Raw genomic sequence first — 27,549 nt, 5'->3', positions numbered from 1 at the left:
ATTGATGCACCTGTTTCACCCGGACCATTTACTAGAGATACGTCATCTGGCCCGACCAGAGAGCACCCCTAGTGAAAAGGACATATGCAATAATAACGAAGTGATCACTGTATCCTGTTAACAGAAACTTTAGCATGAAACAACCTGGAAAGAAAAGAATACGAAAACGAAAATCAGTAGGCCACTGATGAACATGAACTTTTATTAAACAACGAACAAAGAAACGATAACATAACGTAATGATAAAACCTATTAATGTCCTAGAAACAAGAAAACGTTAAAATATGCCAGTGGTGAGAGACCAGAAAAACAGTAAGAGAAACCAAATCACCCCTCGCTGTCCCACCGCCTGCCACGCCAAAAAAATCGATAGAGTAGGGAAAATGCAAGTCAGTAGAACATCCGCCCCCACTCTGGAAACTTCCAAGGTGGGGCAGGGTTGCGGCTACGCCCAGCCGGGAGCAGCCCATATAAGGCGGGTCCTGCTGCCACGCCTCGGCCAGGAGATCCTAACGTAGGGTGTAGCCGGAGGAGAGGCCGAGGCCAGCGGGACCCGGCCAGGGGATTGCCTTTACAACGCTGAACAGTTGCAGGGGGGGGGAATGTCTCCTCGACCCTCCCCTCTCTCTCCCAGTCCGGCCGCGGTGGCCCTTGACAGTTTCAGGTAGTCCCGCCACATGCTCTTCCGGTCCGGCCACCAACGGTCGGGGGGCCGAGGCCGACGGGATCCGGCTGCAGCCGATAAACCAAGAAACCCGTTCATGGGGCCAGAGCCAGGGGCGTCCGGCCGACATCTACCGGAAGCCCGGCCCGAAGACGGACGGGACACTTCTTCTTTCTTGAATAATGGCTGCGACAACACTGGGGGGGGATGTCTTGCACATGCCTCCGACCCCCCCCCCCCTCGTCCTCATCGCCTGGTTCGGCCATAACAAATCTCAAGCGAGACGCCGTGGGGTGCACTGGGAGGGAGAGACGGTGCGAACAGGCCTCTCCCGCCTCCCCAGGTGGAGGCTTCCCAGCTGCACCCTCAGCGCTCCAGGCGCCCGGAAAAGGGTTCTTCCACTGTGGCCATGCTGCAACGTCTCGCCCGGCAGGGTGGAGCCCGTCCGCTCATTTGACCCCGCGATCGCCAGTAGCTACCGAACTCTCAAAATGGCGGTCGACCTGGCAAGAGCGGGCCCAGCATAAAGAAATGGCCCGGTCACTGGTTGACTCCACCACCGTAGTCCTCCACGACCTTGAAGATTCTAGAGGAGCCGCGGGAGTCTCCGACCCCCGATGGGGAATGACTGCCATGATCGCCCGTGGAGTGACGAAACTGTATCCGCGGGACGTCGGCGCTCCCATGCTGGCGCCAGCCTCACTTTGAATTACTAGAATCCTGCAGACCTCAGTTCCGGTGAAAGCACAGTGTGACCCGGTAGGAAAAATTGTTGCACCCCCTCCCCTTTTTGACTGATAGTTCAAACCACCGATCCTTTCCTTTGCCCTTTTAACGGAACTTTGGACTGCCTCCCCCTCTTTTACATTTTCTAGAGAAAACAAAACATTAACCACTACATTAGCATAGCAGTTGACACCAGAACTGTATTCAAATTGAAAACCAACAACATCTTCAACAGAATCCTTTTTGTTTCTGCTGTGACCCTGCTACAGCACAGGCATTGTCCCCAGCAGTAATTCTGCAATGCCGGTAAGAATAGCTGTGGTGCCTACTGGACTCACTCACCCCCGCGGCGCCCCACGCCGTTATTTGCTGGGCGGCAACTTACTAGACATCACTTTCGTGCCATCTAGATTTCAGCGCGTTCTGCTGCCTTGGAACTATTCGCACAACAGACTGCTACTGACGACTCACCCCCAGGCAACATCTTCTGAATTTTCATAATTTGAAAGAACTAGTAACATGTCCTCATCAGGAATTCAAAAGAAATTGCCACGGTCTCTTCGTTGTTTAAATGTTTTTACTGTTTTTGTTTTGTTGTATATATTTATATGTTATTAAAGTTTTATATTCCTACTACTTTGTTGGAGTGCTATATATTTTTAATGTGACACATAATTGTAAAAACTTTGATGTACAAAGAGTCATTCCTGGAATCTTCCGCTTCAGGCTCGGTCCCCTCCCCAATCACAATACAGGATGGTTTTCAGATAGTAGGAACACGTGTGGTGTGACGGATCTCATCGGGTGTGGGCCTTGATCTACTATAACTCCTTTGAAGAGGGGTGATTCTTTACAGCTGGGGCCTTAAACTACATCTGCAGGGCTAGGTGATAGCCTGGACAATCGGACACAGAGGAAGAGGAGTGTCAGAGGGTGCGGTAGTGAATAGGGCGAAAGGGAGGTGTCGGGCGGGCACAAAGTGTGATTTTCAGGGAAGAGCAGCGCAGATGGGGGGAGGTTTATTGCCGATGCATAAGACAGAGAGCGGGGGTGACCAGTGCCTGGGGAAGATGCTTGCGAGGGTGGGGAGCCATGCTACGAATCAACAGCGTGCAGAGAGTGGGTCTGGTCCAGGCATCTAAAATGGCTGCCGTGCACGACAAAAGTGTGGCATTTCAAAAAAGGCAAGATGGCGCAGACAATGTTTTTCAACACTTCCTCATTTCCTTCGAATCGAACGTTAACAGACGTTGGTGCATATTACCAAAGTTAAGCGATATTTATCGCTAACGATGCTTACCAACGAATTTTTTACCGCTAAGCATCGTCAGAAATTATCGAAGATAAACCTTGCTATTATCAAGGTTTATCGCAAATGCGATAATAAACGGCCGCAATGCATGAATATCGCTAAAAAGTCCGCGATATTCATGCATTACCGAGCTAATGCTCTTAGCCATGTTATCCACCTCCCATTGGATAACATGGCTAAGAACTGCTCAGGGCAGGCGTTACTTTTTGGAGATATTCGCGCTTAGCGCGAATATCTCAAAGTTGGTAATAGGAGATAGATATCTTGCATGTTGTAATGCAAATTATTGTGGTATATGGAACTCATACCATAATCTCTCAGGAAAGCAGAAACTGATCCTTTTGGGACCGCCTAAAAAGGCCTAGGGGGTGAGGGGTACTCTACTTTGCCCCCTTTTCACGTTCCGAACTATTTTATTTTACTCTCTTCTGTAATTACACAAAATAGCAGCGATAAGATGCATCGGAGACACACAGTGAGAGAAAGGAGGCCGGAGATGAAGAAGAGATGTCAAATACACATTGGAGATAATATAGTGGCAGAAGGGAAGTAAATATGAGTAAACTTACCATGTAACATAAAAATGTTGCACTCTATACTATAACTCTCATTTTATACTACAATCACTTCGCTACAACCTCATAAATTAAAAATAAAAATGAATAATGTCTCAAACAATTTTTGAATTCTAAATATAAATTTATTCTTCCGAATTTTCTAAATTTGAAAGAACTAGTAACATGTCCTCATCAGCAATTTCCTCATGAAAAGTCTGCAATGATGATTCTTGTAACTCTATGGTCTCCAAACATTCGATAAATTCGCCATCAACAGATTGATCAAAAAAATCATTCAAGTCATCTCCTCCTTGTGACAATATTTCATTATTGGTGCTGTCAATTTCAATCAATGTAGTGGAATCATTCAAGTCATCTCCTCGTGACAATATTTCATTATTGGTGCTCTCAATTTCAATCAATGTAGTGGAATCATTCAAGTCATCTCCTCCTTGTGACAATATTTCATTATTGGTGCTGTCCATTTCAATCAATCTAATGGGATCATACAAGCCATCTCCTCCTTGTGACAATATTTCATTATTGGTGCTCTCAATTTCAATCAATGTAGTGGAATCATTCAAGTCATCTCCTTGTGACAATATTTCATTATTGGTGCTGTCCATTTCAATCAATCTAATGGAATCATACAAGTCATCTCCTCCTTGTGACAATATTTCATTATTGGTGCTCTCAATTTCAATCAATGTAGTGGACAATTCAAAAGAAATTGCCACGGTCTCTTCATTGTGAGCCATTTTATTTTGAAATTGCTTGCTGTAAATTGCAGAAAAAAATAATCACTTTCATTTATCGTTTTTAGTAATACATAATATAAAACTAACTTTATCAAGTATTTAGTATAACAGAAGGACTGCAAATAAATAACAGAAAACATTTTTCAAATTATCTTCAAGTGTACAACATAGTTCCCCTTACAAATTAACAACTCACCTTTTTAAAAGTAGGAGAAGTGTTAGTACTGTGTAAATCAAACACCAGAAATTCACCACCAAAAATTCCTCACAAATGTACCTCAGACAGTAGTATCACAAAATGGCTGTGGTTTCCTCTCATTTGACATATATACATAACCAATTAACTTTCATCACACACAAATACAAAACCAAAGTAACATTTTAATTGGTTCTAAATTTCAACACTTTCAAATGTGTTTTCCCCATGCAATTTTCCATAGGACATTTACATACGTCTACAGCCTGAATGGCTGAACGGAATTACACCAAACTTGGCAAAATGGTACATCAAACCTAAGAGGTCAGGAAGGATCTACTATGCCCCCTTATGCTCATTTCCCCCTTCGCTTTGGCCTCCTCTTGTCTCTCAATCCTACCGAGAGACAAGATGGCGGCCGCTACGGACTGTTTGGAATGTTGACAGACGCCGGAGAACCAATCAGCTTCGCAAAGCTCTGTAACGCGAAAAGTACGCGAAGCGGAGCGCTGTTACAGATATATATCTTTTTTTGAACGTTAATTTCTCAAAATCCACTGGAGCACACATATTGAGACCTAGCAAAGGCACATCGGGCTACCAGTCCCTAATATTTTACCAAGTTTCGTGCAAATCCATTCAGCCGTTCGATTATTATTATTATTTATTTTTTTTGCCCCGCGGGGCCCTTTTAAAACCTCCACATCAAACCTAGGGGGTCAGCGAGGATCTACTATGCCCCCTTATGGTCATTTGCCCCTTCGCTTTGGCCTCCTCTTGTCTCTCGATCCTACCGAGAGACAAGATGGCGGCCGCTACGGACTGTTTGGAATGTTGACAGACGCCGGAGAACCAATCAGCTTCGCTTCACAAAGCTCCGTTGCGCGAAAAGTCCGCGAACCGGAGCGCTGCCCGGTCCGCTGTTACAGATATATATCTTTTTTTAAACGTTAATTTCTCAAAATCCACTGTAGCACATATATTGAGACCTACAAAAGGCACATCGGGCTACCAGTCCCTACAATTTTGCCAAGTTTCGTGCAAATCCATTCAGCCGTTCGGGCTAAAAGTGAGGCCAACCGCCCTATGGAAAACTCAATGTTAAAAACACGTTTTGGGACCCCCTTTTTTCTCGACCCCCCCTGGACGAACCCCCCCCCAATTTTCAGGGGCTGCTCAGAAACATAATGTGCCATTTTCCTGAAAATTTCAGCCAATTCCGTCCACAAACGCCAAAGTTATTAGACATAGAATTTTCAAAAAACCCATAGAGAAAAAATCCTAACTATATATACCTACTGGCGACCGCCAGTAGGTAATATATATATATATATATATATATATATATATATATATATATATATATATATATTCCCTCGCACTTTGCCTTGTCGCAAGGGGAGCTCTTTGACGCTGGTGCCATCGACGGGATCAAGGCAGTCTCCCGATCATATTCAACCCAAAAGTTCCAAAGATTGATGGCACTCCACTCGAGGATGATTTTTCAAGATATTTTATTTCAACAATTGAGATCGCCTACGCGTTTCGAACTACGCGTTTCGAACTTCAGCGTTCTTGATCACGGCATAATTTTGAGACAGTCAGTCCTTCTTTGCTTTCAACATTATATACACATGTGATATGCACTGCATGCTGGGACTTGTAGTGACAATGAGTTTTGTGAGTTTGACCAATTCTATTCATTGATCTGCTCACGCTCTGTATTTGTTATATCATTGCTTATTACGCGCTATCTTTTCATTCTCGGGTTCATGGGCTGAGTGCCCTATTTGCTATCACTACAACCACGTGTGATAAACTTCAGATTTCTCTGAGTACATTTCCCTGTTTCTATGTGGTCTAGTGGTGATAGGCTTCCTGCGTGATGGTGTTATGTCGTTGCCTCACGCTCTTACTGTGTGTATTACCACAGAGTATTTTGTGTTTATTTATTCTTTTACATACTAGATTGGTACCGCTGGAAGCGCTAATAGTTCCTGGGCTGAGTGCCCTGGTCACCACTATCAGTTACCACAAGTGTCTAGGGAAAAGTGTGTTTAAGGGGTATATTCGTAGGCAAAGGTATACAATTCTCATACGTAGTTTTCCTTCAGTCAGTATTTACAATTTCCAATACTATTTACAGATGGACATATAGTTCAGCGTCCCCATTAAAAGTCCTTGAGGTTGCATGGTCTTAAATCTCATTATGAGTCTCGACTCGAGTCGTCTCAACTTCAATTTTCTGTCCCCATCCCGTTCATGTTGCGGTATCGCTGCTAAGCCTGAATATGTCATGTGATGCCAGGTTTTTCCAGGATGGGTGGTCATGTGTTTTGCCATGGCATATGAGAAGTCTTTGTTTTGTATCGCACGAGTGTGCTCAAGGATTCGTTTTTTTAGGGGACACGTAGTACTCCCTATGTAACTTTTACCACAGTTGCATTGTAAGATGTATACTACGAAAGATGTTTCACAGGTTATCACCTCTCTTATCTCAAAGTTCTTTCCTGTTGGGTCACAGATGTTCTTTAGATTTTTTCCAATCTGGCAGGCTTTGCACACTAGGCACCTTGTGAATCCTCTTTTTTTGATCTCTAACCAAGAGGGGTTCTTTCTGATTTCAAAGTGACTGTGTACTAGATGGTCTGATAGATTCGGAGCTCTTTTGTAGGTCACTAACGGTCTTTCTCCTATTTGACTGCCAATGTCACCATCCTTCTTTAAAACATGCCAGTATTTTGTTAGTATTTTCTGTATTTTGTGACTTTCTTTCGTGTATCTTATTATCAATCTTGGTTGTTCTTCCAATTTTGTTTCCGCTGTGTGTTCTTCATTTGGGGACGATTGTTCATCTGTATTTCTTGTCTCTATTTGCTCTCTTTTTCTTTTCCTTGCTAATGGCGTTTTCTTCTTTCTATCAGCTGTGAGCATTACATTTCTATGCATTTATCTGGCTGCATTTTCTCCTCTGACAATGTCCGTCATTTTATATCCTCTCTGCATGAAGCGAGTTTGCGTTTCCTTGAATTTTTGTTCCATTTCACTTTCTTCAGAACAATTTCTTTTCATGCGGAGGAGTTCACCATACGGTATGCTTTTTTTGAGACTCTCAGGGTGGAAACTCTGCCCGTGAAGAATACTGTTCGTCGCTGTTTTTTTGCGATGTACGGTTGTCTCTAGTTTGTTGTTCTTCACGTAGACTTTCGTGTCTAAGAACTCTATCTCCTTGGAGCTCAGATTGAAAGTGAACTTGAGTCCTACTGTGTTACTGTTTAGGACCTCAAAGAATGAGAGAAATTCCTGCTCTGTTCCCCTGCAGAGCAGGAACAGGTCATCAATAAAGCGCAGCCACAGCGCCACGTTGGCCATATGTTGGTCGTTTTCCTCTCCCCAAGCCACGCATCTCTCCCACCACCCCATCATGAGATTTGCGTAGCTTGGGGAGAAGGAAACTCCCATGGCTGTCCCGCAGCACTGCACATACACCTTCTTGTTGAAAAGAAACACATTGTTGTATAAGCATAGGGTTATCATTTCTAGCAACATTTTCGAATGCTCATACTGTCCAATAGGTAGTTGCTGAAGGAAATATTTAACTGCCTGGAGGCCAATTCTGTGGTCAATTGAGGTATATAACGAGATTACATCAATCGTTATAAGGAGGTAGTTTGGTTGCCATTCTGTGTTTGAGATGATTCGTAAAAAGTCTCCAGTGTCTTTTATGTTCGATGTCAGGGTGGGGACCATTGGTGCAATGAAGTTGTCCACTTAGATTGAAACATTTTCATATAAGCTCCCACAACTCGAGATTATAGGTCTCCCTGGTGGCTTGTTTAGTGTCCTATGCACTTTCGGGAGAAAATATATAGTTGGAGTTATGGGATTGTCCACCATTAAGAATTTTCTCTCTTGTTCTGAGATGAGGCCTAATTTCTTCCATTCTTCCAACTTGTTCCTTAGATCCAATGTCAACTCTTTGGTGGGGTTCTTCGCAAGTTCGGTGTATTTTGTTGTGTCCTCCAGTTGTCTCATCGCCTCCTTTATATAATCTTCTTTTTCTAGGATGACGATGTTCCCTCCTTTGTCGGCAGGCTTGATTTCGATAGTGGTGTTTGACTTCAGTGTTTCTAATGCCGATCTTTCGTCCTTGCTTAAGTTTTCACCTCTTTTGTGGGTGACATTGTTCATTTTTTCCAATTCTCCTAAGACCAGGTCCTGAAAGGTATCTATTTTGTTGCCTGGGTATAGGGTCGGGCAGAACTTTGATTTGGCCTTAAAGGATGTTTTGGGTCTTTTGTTGTTTTCTATCTCCATTTCCTCCAATATTTGTGTATCTCCAAGTTGTGTACTTGAGGTTTCGTTGGCTAAATCATGGGCAACCCGAAGTTGTGGTATTTCTGCCATTTTAAAGAGGGTATGGCCTTTCTTTTTTGTTCTTTCTTTTTCCTTTTGTTCTTGTAAGGTTGTTTCTGGTTTCGGATATCTTATGAAATGTTTTTTCAGTTTTAATTTCCGTACATATTTGTACAAATCAATTTTGGTATCCGTCAGATCTTGGTGGATTTCTGTACAAAAAGAGAGTCCTTTGTTTAGAAGATTCCTTTTGTTTCTGGTCAGAGTGTACCTGGATAGATTGATCACCAGGTCTGGAGTTTTTCTGTTCTTCTTAGTAGGTTTTACTTTTTTGTTGTTATCGTTGTGTTCCTCAAATTGTAGCCGCCGCTTGTGTTTCCTGCTTCTCCTTGTTTTCCGGCCGGATTTTTTGGTGTCTGAAATGAACCCCTGCCTCTGGTACGAATGTACCCTCCTCTTTGTGGTCTTGTTTTTGACATTTGCTGCTCCTTGTGGAGTAGCTGAAGCTCGTCTAAAAAACTGAGCTGTTGACCTCCTGCTTGTCGTTGTTCACCATCACTGACTTCAGATTCTTCCTCACTTGCTGATTTCTCTTCATTGCCAGTCGGGGTATGCTTCCACTGCTTTTTGTAGGAGTCATATTTTTTTGCAAATGTCAAAATTGTTCCAAACAGATAATCGTCCTCATCTCTCCTAAATTTTCTTTGTTTTCTATTTTGGACATCTTCTTCGTGTTTGTCCAGGTTTGTTTCCATTTCCACTCTTATTTTCTTCACATTTTCTGGGTTTTCATTTGATCAGCGATGGATTTTTCAATTTCATTGATGGCTACATGTAGTTCATCTACCTCTATCCGGGCATGTTTTATTATTATTAGCAGCATATTCCTGGAGCATGCCATATTGTTTCTGCCCCATTCCGCCAGCATTTCTGGCTTGGTGTCAGGATGATTTGGTTACACAAATATTCTCAACCCTCTGGGGACCATGTCACATTCCACGTACTTTTCCAGAGTGATTATTTCCCACGAACGGGATATTTCTTTGCGTTGCAATTTTTCTAATTTGGCAAACAATTGCTTGATATTAGAAATGGTTGCCGATGTATTTTTGTTTGTGTCATCCCTTCGTTTCGTGCCTGGAGTTGTCTTTTTGAATATGTCTTCTGCTTTTAAAGCCCGTTTTGCACTTCTTTCCTCCATTGTAGTAACAGGCTGATTTTCTGTTTTAACTGTTATACTTTAGCCTTTGAGTTCCCTCCGTTGCTTAGACGTTCTGTTATTTGTTCATTTATAATGGGCTGACTGTCTTTTTGGCGCCCGTAACTGATAGTATCTCAATTACTGCGCCCAGAGTTATTTCACTCCTGTAATCTCAATTGATTTATGTCCCCGAGTGAGGTGATGGCTTTCAGTATGCTTCTTCCGAAAGCTCGTTTAGTGCGGCTTCTAGTAGCCTTCGTACTCTCTTCACCCCGCTGACAACGCCTACGAATATACCCCTTAAACACACTTTTCCCTAGACACTTGTGGTAACTGATAGTGGTGACCAGGGCACTCAGCCCAGGAACCATTAGCGCTTCCAGCGGTACCAATCTAGTATGTAAAAGAATGAATAAACACAAAATACTCCGTGGTAATACACACAGTAAGAGCGTGAGGCAACGACATAACACCATCACGCAGGAAGCCTATCACCACTAGACCACATAGAAACAGGGAAATGTACTCAGAGAAATCTGAAGTTTATCACACGTGGTTGTAGTGATAGCAAATAGGGCACTCAGCCCATGAACCCGAGAATGAAAAGATAGCGCGTAATAAGCAATGATATAACACATACAGAGCGCGAGCAGATCAATGAATAGAATTGGTCAAACTCACAAAACTAATTGTCACTACAAGTCCCAGCATGCAGTGCATATCACATGTGTATATAATGTTGAAAGCAAAGAAGGACTGACTGTCTCAAAATTATGCCGTGATCAAGAACGCTGAAGTTTGAAACGCGTAGTTCGAAACGCGTAGGCGATCTCAATTGTTGAAATAAAATATCTTGAAAAATCATCCTCGAGTGGAGTGCCATCTGTCTTTGGAACTTTTGGGTTGAATATATATATATATGTAGCAAACAATCCTTCAAGACAAATCCTTCCCGGAAAATGAAGGAGATGGACCACGAGAAACAGGACAATAAGGTAATTTATTTTCCCCTCGCTCTGCTGCGACGCATTTCGAGCACAGCCATGCTCTTGCTCACACAAAGTTATATATAAGTCAATCAGGTTGCCCAAGGTGAGGAGGCCGCCCAGAGTTCCCTTCTCATAACCACGAGGGCCCCAGCAGAATCTGCCTACAAACATCCACTGCGCTGCTCAACGCGTTTCAGGCCAACCGCCCTTGTTCACGAGCCTCAGGAAATGTAGAAACAAGACCACTGTGCTGATCTGGAACACCTGATTTATTACAACAAGTCCGCCCCCATGGGCGTGTCTTTAAGCCACTCACTGCAACGACATCACATTGCCTTATGGTATTTGCAGTCCAAATCAGTTATATTACCTCAGTGGGTTTGTAATTATTGCCGTAGTTCAAAAAACCAACTTTAATATCCCCAGTGGGTGCAATGGACCGAGTAAGTTGAGTCCGCTGGGTTATGCAACCCCCTCGTTTGCGAAGAACTCTGCTCCATTGACGCCTGAAGTCCCGGTGCCTGGATCTGCAAGTTTGCAGCGGACCCCCTCGTAACCGAGCCAGGCCGGTAAACATAAGTCAATCAGGTTGCCCAAGGTGAGGAGGCCTCCCAGAGTTCCATTCTCATAACCACGAGGGCCCCAGCAGAATCTGCCTACAAACATCCACTGCGCTGCTCAACGCGTTTCAGGCCAACCGCCCTTGTTCACAGTGTGTCAATGGCAGCACCCATTGGGGTTTTATCATCTGGTTTAGACTCCAACATCCACAGTGCCTTGCGCATACGCCAGAGTAGGCGTGAGTAACCTGATGTGAAAGGCGGGACTCTGTACAAAAAAGTAACAGGTGGTTCAAATCACGTTGCAGCTGTCTTTCATGTGAATGACTCTTGAGAAAGGAGGAACCTCTGAAACTCGTCAAGCCTGCTACAGTGTTTGTGTGGAGGGCAGGAGCCTGCTGCGGACCCCGCTGCATGGGGATACGCGATCGAGAGGGCTTTCCCACAGAGGGCAACTTTGACTGTTTGGATATTTTGCGGCTTGGCCCAATGTCACTGACCATGTCATGAATGACGTAATATGTGACATCATCAGCAGTAGATTGCGGGCGCGCAAGTTATAGTTAGTACAACCAACTATAACAGAGGAATTTCAATGGTTTTGTACGCGTGAAATGTTAAGCTAACTATAACACCCCTAAAACCTATGTTTTTTTCAGTGAATTTCTAAGGTTTTTTAAACGCTCATTCCTAACTATAACATGTCTGAAACCTATGGTTTTTTCAGGGAATTTCAAAGATTTTTTAAATGCTAATTCCTAACTATAACATATCAGAAACCTATGGTTTTTTTTCAGTGAATTTCAAAGGTTTTGTAAATGACAATTTTTAAATGTATTAATTGTTATATTTATTTTCTTTATACTGATTTATAAAAAAAATTAAATATTTATTTTTAGATATTTTATTTTTTAAATTACATTATACATTACATTACAAAATATACTTTCTCACAATTAATTACTTTAGTTTAAATACTTTGCAAATAGGCAATAGACAGTACAGTAGTTATAGTTGTTGCAATGGGCAACTCAATTTCAAACACAATGCAACATTGAGCTCAATGTGAATTTCTAGTTAAATGCAATTAGTTACTTTATGGATTACGTTTCTAACTACAGGACTGCATCCCAGATTCAGTCCTGGGACATCTCCTGTAAACAGTTGAGTAAAAGCGTTTTGGTTACAATAGTGATTTTTAAGGAATATTTTTGTATTTTAAAAGTTGACAGACATTTTTTCACATAGAATCACCAATGTTATTCTATGGTAGGAAATTCACTTAGCAGGTAAGTAGTGTTATAGTTACTTTTTCTTACTCAGTAGTTGATACTGGATCCAGCACGGGTGCATCTCCTGTAAACAGTTGAAAGAATGTCATACAGGCGATTTTTAAGGAATATTTTTATTTGTGAAAATAGACACTTAGACACTTTTGTAGTGAAAACCAGGCAATGGATTCCTATGGAAGAAAATGCAAGTTACTGGTAAGTAAGGTTAGAATTACTTTTCAGGGTCAATGCTGGGCTAAAAGATGCAGCACTCGGTTCTCTCCTGATAACAGGTGAGTAAATCGGAAGTCGTTGTTCTAATGATTTAGGTGAATATTTCAAAGTTCCAAAACTCCAAACTTAGAAGAATTTCCAAGTGAAACCAGTCATTGTTAGCCTATGGAAGGAAATTCAAGTTGCTGGTAAGTATGGTTAGAATTACTTTTAAGGATCAGTACTGGGCTCAAAGATGCAGCACTGAGGTCTCTCCTGATAACAGGTGAGTAAATCAGAATTCATAATACATCCATTAAGCATCACAGAGCTGTGTAGCAGAGAGATGTAACAAGCATTTGCAATGCAATAGGTCTCGCAGCATTAAAGTTTGAGTTACTGGCATTGTAAATGACAATGCTTTGCATGAATTTTTTTTTATTTGCAATTGCTATATTAACATTGTTTGTGAGTGGTTAGCTGTTGCTTATGCTAAGCTAAGTTGGCAGTAATATAGAGTGCTAGTCTTGCTTGTTATAAGCATGCTGATTTAAAGCGCTCTGATACCTGCGGGTAAAGTTTGCGCTATATAAAAGTAAAAACGAATAAATAAATAAAAAACAGCCTACCTGTACCACGCCAGTTCTTATGACAGAAGCATGCACAAAGAGAGAAGGGATAGAGGTGAAACAATGGAAGCGCAGAGGTACGCATAAACGCGGGGCACGGGGAGGCAGAGGGATGCACACAAGAGAAGCCGAGAGGTGCAAGCGGGGATGGGGAGGCATGCAAGGCACCAGGCACTCTACCCCCGATTCCACACACACCTCCGGCAATCAGGAAGAGCAGCAGCCTCATGACCAGGCAAGTACTGAGATATAGGCAGCCTCTCTCCCCTCAATCTGCTCCACAAGGAAGCATGGCTGATCATGTTCATTAACGCCGTCCAATTGCATATAATTAGTGCAGATGGGTCCAGGCTGAATGCCGTGTCTCTGGTGATGGGCCTATAGAGCCTGCACCTCCACATATGCAGGGTTCAGCAGCTGCTGACTGAGCTGAGTCCATCGTTTAAGTCGTATTGCAGGAGTGCGCAAAGCAATGTCTCAAAGAGGCTGCATAAACCAGGTCTCCCAGCTCCGCGCAACATCACAATGGCAGTCACTCGCCAGGCCAGCCGGAGATGAAGGCCTCGATGTCTGAGTGTCTCACAGGCGGTGAGGGCTCTGCATGTTCAGGACAGGATAGGAAGGAGAGGGTATCCCTCAGCCGCCCGGCGTCTGCACCATGCAGGAATCCGGCCCACTCCCACGGCCGGCATACATGGGCCCAATCGCCTCCCCAGCCGTCCCGCCAGCAGCAGCTCGCAGGTCATGACCATGCACTAAGACCTACACCTGCCTCTGCAGATGCAGGCCCAGGCGAGGCCGCTACCCCACTCACCACAGCTAGCAGGGGCAACTCGATGATCCTTCCTCAGGGTATGTGGGGGCCGCACCTGGGTCCGTCTCCGTCTCTGGGTCTCAACGGGGCAGCACGTCTCCTGCAGGGCCCACTCAGCAGCCATGAGAGTGCCAGGCACCGGCCAGGTGATTCCGTCTCAGCTCGATTCGCAGTGCACTCGTGTAGCGCGAGTGATCAGAAACGCTGCCATCTGCCTCACAAAACCGTCCCTCACCGCAGGGTCAGAGCAGGACAGCACCACGGCTCAGCTCAGATCGGCAATCCGGCCCTGCAGCCCCACCTCCGCTCACTCCAGGAAGGACAAGCACCGCAGGGGATCAGGAGGTGCTGTTGAGGGCTCCCCAATGGCCATGCATTCCACCCTTGGCCCCTGGCACTGTCCACAACTCTGGGGGAGAACGGGGGGGGAGCAACATTCAATTACTGCCAGCAGCTCCATAGGCTGCCCTTGGGCCCGCGCCGGGCCACAGTTCAGGGCAGGCAAGTGGTCTGTCTGCAGTGCTGGAGGCAGCTCTGGGCCATCACTGCAAGCTGTGAGGTCAGAGGGGCCCTAGTCTGCTGATGCAGAGGGGGTTGTCATCTTCCTCCAGCGGCACCTTCCAGTCTCTGCGCCACCGCAAGTTCAGACCAATTTGCATCTTGCCTCGCTTTCTGCTGGACTACTGGGATACAGTGAAGTACACAAGTTGGGGACCCCCCACATACCCTGAGCGCGTGACTCCCCCCTCCCTCCCTAGCCCCTAGTGAAAGCAGACTCTTACCTAGGCGCTGGGTCTGTTGGAGCAGCGATGGACTGACGGGCCAGGGAGGGTCTGGCCATGCTTTGTACCCATGACCGCCCCTCCGCTGAGGGTGCAGCCGAACCCAGGGACACCGGGCCCCACCCTCACACCTCCTGCTCCATCCTCCATTGGCCGAGGTGATGCCCGGTCCAGCTTATAGTGGGCTTTGAGATCCTGAGGCCAGGAGGTGAGAGGGAGTTTATTCTGGCTGTTAGGAGGGTACATATTGATGCACGAAAAGAAGGGTGGGGCGCGGGGGTAGAAAGATGGGACGGATGGGGCGGTGAGGGGGCGGGAAACTGTCCGGAGGATCAGATGAATGGGCAGAGGATACAGAAGAGGTAAAGAAATTGATAGCGAAACCGAAAGTTACCAGCCGCGCGCCATGAGCTGTCTACGTTACAAGCTCACGCGCGCGACCCAATCCGAAGGCGCACGTCTGAATCTGCCTCTGCCATTGAGAATGCTGCGTGCATGGCCAGCTCTTGTCTCCACTTGTTGTCGGCTGGGCCGACAGCTATAGTTCTCTGGCGAGAACGCGCTTTGCGCGCTTCTAGCCGAGGCCTAAAAAGGGGCACGGCCTGCACCACCTCTCTGCAACGCAGCGGCACTTCCTGGAAGCACCTGGCGGGCTACTTGGCCCCCATGGTCCCTCAGGTTTGAAGTGGAATTTTTCCCCAACTTAAAACGTGCCACATGGCGTGTTTGCCCACATCACGTCAGGCCCCGTCCCCTCCCTTCACCACTGTGTAAACGCGCCCTGTCGCCGTTCTAAGTTGAGAGATTAAGTGCCCTTCAATCCTAAGGGTCCCTAGGGTCAAACTAGCCCATTAGGTACCCCCAGTAAGCGCCACAGAGCTGCGTTGCAGAGAGGTGTAAAAAGGGGCGTGGCCTCTGAAAACCTGTCTGCAACGTAGCTCCCTGGCGCATACTGGAGATACCTGTTGGGCTATTTCGCCCTCAGGGACCCTCAGTATTGAAAGATAATTAATTCCCCAACTTAAAACGCGCAGCGGGCACGTTTGCACAGTGGTGAAGGAAGGGGGCGTGGCCTGAGGTGATATGTCTGCAAAGACCCTGTGGCACGTTTTCAGTTAGAGAATTAATTCCTCCTCAAACCTGTGGGTCCCTGGGGGTCAACTAGCCCCCCACGTACCTCCAAGCATGCGCCAGGAGGCTGCGTTGCAGAGAGGTGTTCAGAGGCAAAGCCCTTTTTACAACATTCTGCAACGCAGCTCTGTGGCACTTATTGGAGGTACCTGGTGGGCTAGTTGGCCCCAAGGAACCCTCAGGATTGACAAGGAATTAATTCCCAAACTTAAACCACACCACAGGGTGTGTTTGAACACATGTGAACTCAGGCCCCGCCCCCTCCCTTCACCACTGTGCAAACGTGCCCCGTGGCGCGTTTTAAGTTGGGGGATTAACTCCCCTTGAATACTGAGGGTCCCTGGGGTGCAACTAGCCCACCAGCTACCTCCAGTAAGCGCCACAGAGCTGCGTTGCAGAGAGGTGTAAAAAGGGGCGTGGCCTCAGAACACCTCTCTGCAACGCAGCCCCCTGGCACATCCTGGAGGTTCCTGGTGGGCTAGTTGGCCCACAGGCACCCCCAGTATTTAAGGGAATTATTTCCCCCTCTGCAAACGTGCCAGGGGGGGCGTTTGCAGCAAGGGGGGGAGTTTGCAGCAAGGAGAGGGCGTGGCCTCCAGCGCGATGGCGGTATTTTTTTTTTTTTTTTTTTTAAGAAGAGGGCTGCGTAGCCCCCTACTTTTTCTCATTTTTGGGCCCTAGAGACCCCATCCCCCAGGGCCTGCCCCCTAATTTGTTTTTTTTATTTAAAAAATTGGGAAGGGGGCCACGTGGCCCCCCTACGGAGGCCTTAATCAGCCCCGGGGACCCCATCCCCCGGGGCATGGCCCTTTTTTTTATATATTATATTTTAGGAGGGGGGCCACATGGCCCATCCCCCGTGGCCAGCCTTTGCTTTTTTATTATATTTTTTTATATATTTAATTTGAGGAGGGGGGCCACGTGGCCCCCCTCCCGGGCCACTAATAGTCCCGGGGACCCCATCCGCTGGGACTGGCCCTCTCCGTTGGGGACCGTGGGGGGGTACCCAATCCCCAACGGTCCCGCCGGCTCCCTGCCTCCTGTGGGAGCTGGCATTGCTTTTCCACACGGGGAGCAGCTAACATGCTGCTCCCCATGTGGAAAAGCAATCTGCTTTGCTATTTGGAAGAGAGAGCAAGTTTGCCTGCTCTCTCTTCCAAATACAAAGAAGTTTGCTATGGCAGGGTGGGAGCCACGAGGTTCCCACCCTGCGATAGCAAACTGCAGTGTCCCGATGGTGGGCACCCCGGGACACTGTAGGAGCCGGCCCTGGGGGGTGGCAGTCCCCAGGGCCCTCGAGGGTTTCCAGGAGGGGGGGCACGCAACCCCCTCCCACCTTCTTCAAAGCCCAGGGGGTGGTGGTCCCCAGGGCTGGGGGGGTCCGTCACAGACCCCCCAATTTACATAAATAGAGCCCCAGGGAGGTGGCGGTCCCCGGGGCGTGTGGGGTGTGCAAGCCCCCCCACACAGGGGTTTTTTTTAAATTTAATTTAAAAAAAGCCCCGGGGTGGCGGTCCCTGGGGCTCAGGGGGCCTGAGAGGCCCACCAAAAATTATCCTGTTAAGCCCCGGGGGTGGCGGTCCCTGGGGCTGCGGGGGGGCGTGCGCCCCCGCATATATTATGTTAAAGCCCCGGGGTGGCATTCCCCGGGGCAGTGTGATCATAATACACAGTTGCTGTTATTGGGTGGTCTGTAATAGGACATTTTCGTTTGTCATTATCGATAAGATTCTCAGTCTCCCATTGATGGATTTTCTTATTAGATAAAAAATCCATCAATCCATTGATGGATTTTCTTATTAGATAAGAAAATCCATCAATGGGAGACTGAGAATCTTATCGATAATGACAAACGAAAATGTCTTATTACAGACCACCCAATAACGGCAACTGTGTATTTTCTGCCAAAAGTACACAAAAACCCTAACAAACCACCAGGACAACCTATTGTCTCTGCGAAGGCATCCCTGTTGGAGCCAGTAGCAAGTTATATTGATTTTTTCTTAATGCCCTTTGTTTTGAATTTGAGTTCATATTTGAGTGACAATACTGATCTTTTAAGACACCTAGAAGACCTTCCATGGCAGACATCATACCGTCTAGTAACAATGGATGTAACATCCCTCTATACTAACATTGATAACAACATTGGCCTCACAGCATGCAGTTTCTTTCTCAAAGAACAGGATATTCAATTCAAATTTCACAATCAAATGTTGATGGACATGATAGAAATGTGTCTCACGCAAAATGTGTTCTTATTTGGAGAAGAAATCTACCAGCAAGTTAAAGGACGTGCTATGGGGTTTTCCTTCAGCCCAGGATATGCGTGCCTCACCATGGGGTGGTGGGAACAACAAAATGCATGGCACCCCAATAATGACAGATTTGTCAATAAGATCACAAAGTGGTTATGATATATTGACGACCTTTTAATCGTGTGGGATGGGACAGAAAAGGAATTTGAGGAGAATTTTAAAATCTTAAACTCAACTGAGGCGAATTTCAAATTCACATATTCCATCAGCGGTGAGAGAGTCATCTTTCTGGATACAGAAATTTATATCGCCAACAACAAAAAAGAAACCACCCTCCACAGGAAAAAGACCTCGGCAAATGCCACTTTGCACGCAAATAGTTTTCATAAAACAACAGTGATTGAAAACATCCCATATTGGGAATTCCTAAGACTGCGCCGCATTTGCTCGGAAGAGAAAGAATGGAAGGAACATAGCCAGAAAACAATCAGGAGATTTAGACAACGTGGCTATAAGGACAACATCATTAAAAAGGGGTTGGCATGAGGTTCCGTGGTTTTCGGGACCGGACTCCATTTTGTTTAAGTTGTTCGTGACGCCATTTTTGTTACCCTCACGTAGGCCTATGGAGGTAAACGAACGAACAAAGTTGCATGGGCCTCATTGTTCATGTATGCATTAACAGGCCCTTTTCTGACTTGTGAGTGAATTGCAAAGACGCTGACCCCATCACCTGAAACTGACCCTTTCACGAAGCCAATTTCTCTGGCTGATGGTTGTCTAAAATTGCCAATCAATGTTTTGGATATCGTTAACTTTTAGTTTCTTGCACATATCTTATCCTACTCAACATCTGAATTGTTTCTTTCCTTACGACGTTTCATTACATGGGTAGTGCTTTCAATTATGGGTTTGTCCGGCTTGTGGAAATTGGATTTGGGACATTCCTAATAATTAACTTTTGGGTTGGGGTACTGTAAATTGGGTTTTTGTTAATGTGATACTCAGTTAGAAAATGTGTCCTATTGGTCAGAATTTTGCGCAGTGGGTGTACATTTGTAATGAGAATATGGTGTATAAAAAGAGATGTCTTGCTCTACGAAAATTGAGCAGTTTCCTAAGTTGTACACCGTGTTGTATTGCTTGGTTTACTGTTACTAGCTGCAGCTAGTAAATTTGATCTTTGACACCATCTAGAAGTATTCCGTGTCTCTGTATTCCAAGACAGGAGAACCCGAAGACTTCGGGTGTGTCCCTGGCACCGCTGGGTTCTAAGAAAACCCGGTTCTTCAGGTAAAGAGCAAATGACAAAAAACTAGAGGAAAGGCTGAAAATCAAAAAACGGACATCTAATGAGGGACATCAAACTGGGACCCAGTAAGACTCATTTTGGATTACACCAGAGAATCCGAACAGATTGTTAAAATCTTAAGAAAAACTTGGAAGTTATTACAACTTGACCCCAAGGCTGGGAAAATTATGGGTAAACATTATAACATCACCTACCGCCATGCACAAAACTTAAGAGACAAATTGATACATAGCCATCACCATAAATTAGGAAAAAAGAAAGGAACACATAGGCTAAAAACCAAAGGTTTTATCAAATGTCAAACATGTAAAATCTGTCAAATCGCCAAAAATACAACTATGGTAGCATTGCCGAACAACACAAAATGGCAGATTAAAGAGCTGATTACATGTAAGAGCCAGTATGTCGTATATGTAATTGAATGCCCTTGTGCATTAAAATACATCGGAAGCACAAAATGAGAGTTGAAAAAAAGAATACTCGAGCATGTACGAGCAACTGTAAATTGTGACAGGAGCAAAGCAGTTGCAAAGCACATGGAAGCAAATCATGATGGTGATTGGAAAGCTTTGCGCTTTTATGCTCTTGAAACGATCTCTACCAGGGAGAGGGGTGGAGATCGGGAAAAGAAATTGAGACAGAAAGAATCTCGACAAATGTTAAACTTTCGAACCTTGACTCCATGGGGTCTCAATCAAAGTGAGGAATTATATGTACATCTTTGAAGAACTTTAATTACGTTTTGTTTTGGCCAAACTGTCCTGTTTGTTTTATGAGGAATATGAAAAATATTTTTGGTGTATACATGGTATTAGTAACAAAAATTCTTCTTAAACCTTGCAGGTCTCAGTTGTTAGGTTACCTTGGAAGAGGCCACAAATCATAAATTGTCAGTGTTTTAAAAAGAATCCAAGTAAATGATAAATCGTTAAAAAGAGTTTGTCGTGGCTATTTAACTATAATAAGATCGTAATATAACTAGAGTATGCCCACTGGAGGGCTTTCAAACATAATAACAAAATTAACAAATATAATGGGCACACGTGCCTAATAGCAGATGAATGGGGAGTTACCCAATAAATGAATTGGGACCCACTAGAGGGTTGGTTGACACGGTCCTTTCTAAGGGTCTCACAAAAATTGTTGAGACACGATAAATAATATTATAATTATTCAATAATGGGTATAAAAATAAATTTTAAAACATGACTAATAAACATCAAAATAACCATATAATCTTAGGAATTAATGCAATGGAAGGTATAGATATGAATTAAAAGGTTGCAATTCAATAGGAATATCAGAAAGAACTTGAAAGTGTGGCACAGACCGGCTTTTACACACATGTATTACCATTCTGACTACAAAGACCCGAATCCTCTGTTTGTTTTACAATACTTGAACGACATCCCGTGTCACATGATGTAATGTGAAGTGTTTTTAATGGATAGTTTGAATTTGTTAGTTTGTAACCGTGAGCAAGTTATCAGGAGATAACGAAACGCGTTGGTTCTTTGCTGACCTGGGAGTTGTTTTACTGATGAAATAAAGAAGAGTTGGCTAAATACTTTTCCTGCGAGTGCGTCATCCATCATTCATTCCTCTGTGGGAGGAATTTGTGTATATATATATATATATAGATAGTAAAGGAATGTTCTATTCACTAGGCAACATTACTTATACTGTAGGGGAAAATGCTTAAACGTGTACACTCAGCATGGGATATATTGCCTTGATAATCATTGAATCAAAAAATGTATATTTAAGTTGTACGCGTTTTTGATGGATTTTTTACCCCATAATAGATACTGATAAAAAATGTATATAATTGGTTAGCCGATTCACGGCTTTGCAAATTAACTGTATCGATTAATTTAAATGCAATTTTGCCTATTGATGTATGTAACAATGTTACTCTTGCACATTCCAATATGGCGCCTGCAGTTTTGAAGCGGGTAGTCCTTCTACAGTTTCCATCAGAAGTAACGCGCTGCATAAAATGTCTTCCTGGTAGCGTTTTTGTAATCACATTGACAAAGGGCTTGACCCGAAACGCGTCTGTACAAAGGATTAAAGGAATACTGAAACTCACCCCGCGAGTGCTGCTTTACTTCTCTCTCGGCTGGGAGAGGAGTCTTTGGAGCTTTAATATATATATATATATATATATATATATATATATATATATATATATATACCACATATATACCACAAGTACCACACAAGTACCATGTTCCCAAAGTGAAAGGACCACCAGGAAGATTTGTTAGAAAACACCAGGTTTATTCACGGCTTGCTTGTGGCAGGTAACAGGTAAACCACTCCAAAAGTTTGTGCTGCCAGACGTGTTTCGGGAGAAACCTCCTCCCTTCTTCTGTGGCGCTGTGTGCTAGGCACATGAACTAACTGCCTTTGTTGATTGCCACGCCCCTGGGCGGGGACGCTGCCGCTCCTGCGGCATCTTGGATGTTGTGGTTTTTCCCAAGTGGGTGCAAAGTTCATGTAATTGTGGCACAAAATAAAATCCCAAGTGGGTGGAAAGGGTGACCTGAGCCTTGTCACACTGTTTTGTGGCCCTGAAAAAGTGTTCGCGTGAGCACTAACTGGAATCGTGCTCACGCGTCTTCCATCCGCTAATATCAAAAACCCAGTGGTGCTGACTCGGATCCAATAGCTGGGGGGGTCACTTTCGCGACCGGGACGGCCGCTGGCACATTCCACAAGTACCAGGTTCCCAAAGTGAAAGGACCACCAGGAAGATTCGTTAGAAAACACCAGGTTTATTCACGGCTTGCTTTTGGCAGGTAACCGATAAACCACTCCAAAAGTTCGTGCTGCCAGACACGTTTCGGGAGAAACCTACTCCCTTCTTCTGTGGCGCTGTGAGCTAGGCACATGAACTAACTGCCTTTGTTGATTGCCACGCCCCTGGGCGGGGACGCTGCCGCTCCTGCGGCATCTTGGACGTTGTGGTTGTTCCCAAGTGGGTGCAAAGTTCATGTAATTGTGGCACAAAATAAAATCCCAAGTGGGTGGAAAGGGTGACCTGAGCCTTGTCATACTGCTTTGTGGCCATGAAAACGTGGTTGCGTGAGCACTAACTGGAATCGTGCTCACACGTCTTCCATCCGCTAATATCAAACACCCAGTGGTGCTGACTCAGATCCAATGGCTGAGGGGTCACTTTCGCGACCGGGATGGCCACTGACACATTCCACAAGTACCAGGTTCCCAAAGTGAAAGGACCACCAGGAAGATTCGTTAGAAAACACCAGGTTTATTCACGGCTTGCTTGTGGCAGGTAACAGGTAAACAACTCCAAAAGTTTGTGCTGCCAGACGCGTTTCGGGAGAAACCTACTCCCTTCTTCTGTGGCGCTGTGTGCTAGGCACATGAACTAACTGCCTTTGTTGATTGGCACGCCCCTGGGCGGGGACGCTGCCGCTCCTGCGGCATCTTGGACGTTGTGGTTTTTCCCAAGTGGGTGCAAAGTTCATGTAATTGTGGCACAAAATAAAATCCCAAGTGGGTGGAAAGGGTGACCTGATCCTTGTCACACTGCTTTGTGGCCATGAAAAAGTGTTCGCGTGAGCACTAACTGGAATCGTGCTCACGCGTCTTCCATCCGCTAATATCAAACACCCAATGGTGCTGACTCGGATCCAATGGCTGTGGGGTCACTTTCGCGACCGGGACTGCTGCTGACACATTCCACAAGTACCAGGTTCCCAAAGTGAAAGGACCACCAGGAAGATTCGTTAGAAAACACCAGGTTTATTCACGGCTTGCTTGTGGCAGGTAACAGGTAAACCACTCCAAAAGTTCGTGCTGCAAGACGCGTTTCGGGAGAAACCTATTCCCTTCTTCTGTGGCGCTGTGTGCTAGGCACATGAACTAACTGCCTTTGTTGAATGCCACGCCCCTGGGCGGGGACGCTGCCGGACGTTGTGGTTTTTCCTAAGTGGGTGCAAAGTTCATGTAATTGTGGCACAAAATAAAATCCCAAGTGGGTGGAAAGGGTGACCTGAGCCTTGTTACACTGCTTTGTGGCCATGAAAAAGTGTTCGCGTGAGCACTAACTGGAATCGTGCTCACGCGTCTTCCATCCGCTAATATCAAACACCCAGTGGTGCTGACTCAGATCCAATGGCTGGGGGGTCACTAACTGCCTTTGTTGATTCTCCTTGGGATCCAGGGGATGTATATCGCTACTGCATAACTTTTTTGAATATATGTTTTTATTTTACACATTGCACTTTCATAGAGGTTTGCACTAAGGCACTTTTTATGGCAGATTTGCACCAGAATCCGTCCAATTTCGAGTTTTAGCATTATTGCATACTTTGCACATGAATTATTTGTTTACAGATTGTATTTTTGCACATATTAAAACCAGGAGGTTTTTTGATTGTATGCTAGTCAAGCATCATAGGAGTACCTATATCCTTGTTATATGAAATATTGTCCTTCTGTTTTTAGAACTCTGTGGGGGTATATATTTATTGTCTTAGATTACAATATTTATTAATTTATTTATAAATGTGTTTTTTAACCTCTAAATTTGAAAAACATTTACATCTGTTTACTAGTATGAGATTTCCATGAGCAGTATGTTTTCGATGTTTACTATCATGTGACCTAAATTCAAATGTTCACACAGGTGCTTTATATCTGCCTATTTGCACTTAGTCCGTTATAATTTCACTATATATAGATCACGAGGTTTGTGGCGTGTCATGTGAACAAGACAGACTTGTTCTATCGAAACAAGTCATGCTGGGGCACTGGCCGAGATTGACTGGATGCCATATGATCAAATAAAAAAGCACTGAAAATCATCGATTTGGTTCTCCGAGTGGTCCGTACCTGTTTGTCGCGCCAAGGAGAAGTGGCGTTTGTCCCCTGAAACTATGCACTGGTGGAGCAGTAAGTGGAGGCAGCCCTTGCTTCTAGGGTCACTCAAATGAGAGACAACTCCTCAGTGTTGATGGCTTTCAAGGTTACAGTTTTTGTCCCACTCAAATCAAGGTAGCTCCTCTTTATTTGTTAATAAATATGCTTCAGGCAAGTAAATGTATTCATTTGTTGGTATGTGCATTTGCCAAGGGGTAGGTAAATGTAAGTATCATCTTTGTACACCAAGAAATTGAAGCCTATTTTGAAGGACATAATTTGAGCATAGAGTCTCTAGTAAATGTTAAAAAGTAGCGGAGATTAGGGCGTCCCTCCCACTGCCTCAGGTGCAGCCCAGACCCTGACACTTTTCTTCACATGACTTGGGCATGCATCTGGTTACAAAGGTTTTGGCAACAAGTTGTCCAGATGCTACAGACTACCACAAGAATCCGGATAGAGCAGACAGTCAAACATTGCCTACTGGGGGTACTCCCGACACCAAAAAAGGGAACACGCGCCAGACACAAATTCTCACTTCTAGGATTGGTATTGGCCAAACAGCGTATAGCCACACACACTGGACCCAAGCACTGCCTCCAAAATTTGCTACATGGCTATAAGATGTGAGGGAATGGGGGTGGCGGAAGAAAGTTACCTAAAAATTGTACGCACAGTTGAACCTGCAGAGCGTGATTTAGAGTACTGGGGACAGATGTTGGAAGGGTTAAGAACACCAAAATCGCACCCGGACTCGGAATAGGGTGCTACCAAGGGAGAACAACCAACCGCATCTTTGCCACACAGCAACGTAGGATAGCACAGTCCCCTAAGCGCAGGAGAAGATTGATATAGCTAAGTAGTAGGGCCCCCTCCAACACTGCACATACAGTTTCTGGGGAATGGGTGTTCACCTTAGCCCCTAACCAGGGATACCTAATGTGTTAGAATCCTCGGTCCTGGGAGTGGAGACAGTCACCAGTTGTTGCTGTGTAATTGTTATATTGTTATTGTTGTACTTTTTATTCATACGGTACGATCCTTACCCTTGAGAAAATGGCATAAGTATAAATGATGAGTGGGTTTTGAGATCCTGGAGTTACTTATATTGCAATGTAATTAGTGGTATTGGCCCTTGTGTACATTCTGCAAAAAAAGAAATAGGAGAGGGAAAAAAATGGTATGCAATGATATTTATGATTAACAATGCAGTATTATAATAAAAATAAGTTACAAAAAAAAAGTAGCAGAGATATGGTTCCGACGCCTGAACCCAAGACTCATGCACAACTTGTGATGCATTTGCAAACATTAGCAGCCGCCTTACATGTTTGCATGCATTTGCTCTGTTGCAAACATTTGGACAATGTTGCACTCCACAATGTTGGAGCCCGGGACACTGAGCGTAGTAGTATGCTGACCAAATCATTACAACGTAGAAAATATATGCAGAACATACACATTTACAAAATAAAGCAAATTCATATTGGAACTATGCAGGTCTTTTTCATCAAAAGTATTGTTTGCAAAATGAAAATGTATCGTTGCTTTTTGTCAAATAAAACATGCACATTCCATTTGTGTTTCCTGATTTTTCACTAACTGTACCCATTGCTGAATTTGTAAAATAATAAGTGCCAGGGCCCTAACCAGGAGACCACTGCAGCTTTCACCTCCATCGGCCCTGTCATCGCTGCCAATGGCGGTACCAAAGCAACTACAAACTGTCTCTTTCACATGCAAGTGCTAGAGTGCAGATTATTCCAGGTCCCTAAAGCTAAAGGAACGGCTGGAGAGGCAGGTATTAGTAATTTTTTATTAAGTATATTTTATTAATAAACATCCGTTGTTCTGGTTATCTCTAAATTAGATTAACAGTGCCGCCACTTGGCAAACTGACATAAGTGCGGTGTTGACAATGAAGTGCCGAGCACCGGATACCAACTAAGGGGCCGATTATGATGGCGGACGGACCTGAGTCCGTTCGCCACCATAGAGTAGGAGGGACCATCCGCAGGGGCAGCGGCGGTCCCTCCGTGCAAATTAGGATGTGACCGCCACCCTGGCGGTCACATCCTGTATTTTTAACACTGCGGCGGGTGCAGCTTAAAGCAGCACCCGCCGCAGTGTTAAAAATGTAAGTTGTGCATTTGCATGCACAAAGCGGCAGGCACCACGCGGTGTCTGCCACTTTGTGCATGCAAATGCAGGGGGGTACCATAGGTACCCCCCATGTGCACCCCCCACACCCCATTCACCCCTGGGGGCCCCCAAACAAAAATCCGTATGCCGTTGCACGGCGGAAATGCCGTCGTGTAAAGGCATGTCACTCCAGACATCCTAATATGGCTGGCGGTGTCTGATAGACACCGCCAGCCATGTTAGTGCTTTTCCGCCGCGGATGGAAGGCGACCGCGGCGGAAAAGCTGCGGACTGAAAAATGATCCCCCAGCCATCCTAATCTGGCGGGGGTCTTTTTCAGTCCGCAGCGGTTTTCCCGCATCCTCCGGGCCGGCGGTGGCTTCCGCCGGCCCGGAGGATGCGGGAAAACCGCAATCATAATCGGCCCCTAAGTGCTAGTGCCCAGTACCGGAATCCACCGGCTCAAATTAAGCGCTGACTGTACCACATTAACATATATCAATGGTCTTCGAAGATCGATATGGGTGTTGAGATCGGGGGCTGCATTTAGAAATGGTGCTACTGGAAGAAAAAAATCTCAGAGTACCAGGTTTAGTGATTGATTGTTCTTTGTTGGTGTTCGGTTGACGGTCAGTAACTGGCTGTCTATATGTCAAGTGCAAATTGTACTCTCCGTGAAATAAAAGGATACCATATGTGTTTTGTTTACTGGACTTTTGACGGCGTGTGCAATTCAAGGGCGACGTTGCACAGATAAACGCACCATTTGCTGCCATTGTAAATAA

Source organism: Lissotriton helveticus, chromosome 4_1 (assembly GCF_964261635.1).
Source record: "Lissotriton helveticus chromosome 4_1, aLisHel1.1, whole genome shotgun sequence".
In the NCBI taxonomy this organism is placed as follows: Eukaryota; Metazoa; Chordata; class Amphibia; order Caudata; family Salamandridae; genus Lissotriton; species Lissotriton helveticus.
This window is presented reverse-complemented; position numbering follows the sequence as displayed.